Below are 1,164 nucleotides of genomic sequence, written 5' to 3'. Positions count from 1 at the left end.
TAAAATGATTAACTAGGGCTATTTTAGTCATTTTGGTCGAGATTGATGTTATTTTGAAAGTTTAGGTATGAAATTGATTAAAAAAAAAAGATGAAGTATCAAACTAATTTTAGACCTAAAGTTCAGGGTAGTAAACTGAAATTAACTCTAGATTTTAATCTCTTTAGATGGGATCACGGAATACAAAAAGTGTGCATGTTGTTGTAGGTTTTTTCCTCTGCAAATCTATATTCCCAAAGGTTTGGAAGATTAGGTTGGCAAAATTGATCGTGGTAATCTATTGTATGTACTTAGGGAGTAGATTGTTCGGCACCACTTTCAAATGCAACAAAACACAACGATGGAAGTACGACGTGTTTTTGAGCTTCACCGGGGAAACCCGCAAAGGTTTCACGCACTTCTTGTACAAAGCCCTGCAAAGGCGAGGACTCAAAGTATTCAGAGATCAAGAACTAGGAAGAGGCACAAACATCTCTTCAAATCTCTTGGCTGCAATCGAAGAGTCGAGGTTTGCCATTGTTCTCTCACCAAAGTACGCTTCTTCTACTTGGTGCTTGGAAGAACTTACAAAGATTATGGACTGCATGGAAGTCAAGGGCACAACAATTCTCCCAATTTTCTATAAGGTGAAGCCATAGTGTTTACGGAACCAAAGAGGAGCTTTTGCAAGAGCCTTCAACAAGCATGATACTAATTATGTTAACGACAGAGCCAAAGTGCGAAGGTGGAGAAGTGCTTTTACAAAACTCAGTGGTGTCGCTGGATGGATATCGACAGAATGGTATGCACAAGTCTGTCTAAACTCTTTAAGTGGTTTAGAAAAGCTAGGTTATATATGTTTATTTTTTGACCTCCATTATTACCATTAAGATGTCAGCAAAGGCTTGTCTGAACTTGAACTCGAGTGAAATCTAATTGGTGTTAATTGTTTTTACAAAGAACTAACGAATTATATCTTTACTGATGACCATGGTTACATACAAATGATCAATATTTCTACTTCTTTTGTTATAGGTACGAGTACGAACTCATCGAAGAAGTCGTAGAATTAGTGTGTAGCAGATGCATCTTAGCTCGATCCAAATGAAATTAGTCGGATCAAATTGATGGTGGAGCTAGCTGCTATATATATATATATATATATATATATATATATATTCTTCT

General features: G+C 36.4%; 1 pseudogene; it reads left to right on the top strand.

Annotated features, from left to right (window-relative positions):
* The window catches only part of LOC101308520, a 10,641-nt pseudogene that overhangs the window by 4,077 nt on the left and 5,400 nt on the right, over window positions 1-1,164 (top strand).

Source organism: Fragaria vesca, linkage group LG1 (assembly GCF_000184155.1).
Source record: "Fragaria vesca subsp. vesca linkage group LG1, FraVesHawaii_1.0, whole genome shotgun sequence".
Lineage (NCBI taxonomy): Eukaryota > Viridiplantae > Streptophyta > Magnoliopsida > Rosales > Rosaceae > Fragaria > Fragaria vesca.
This window is presented reverse-complemented; position numbering and strand designations above follow the sequence as displayed.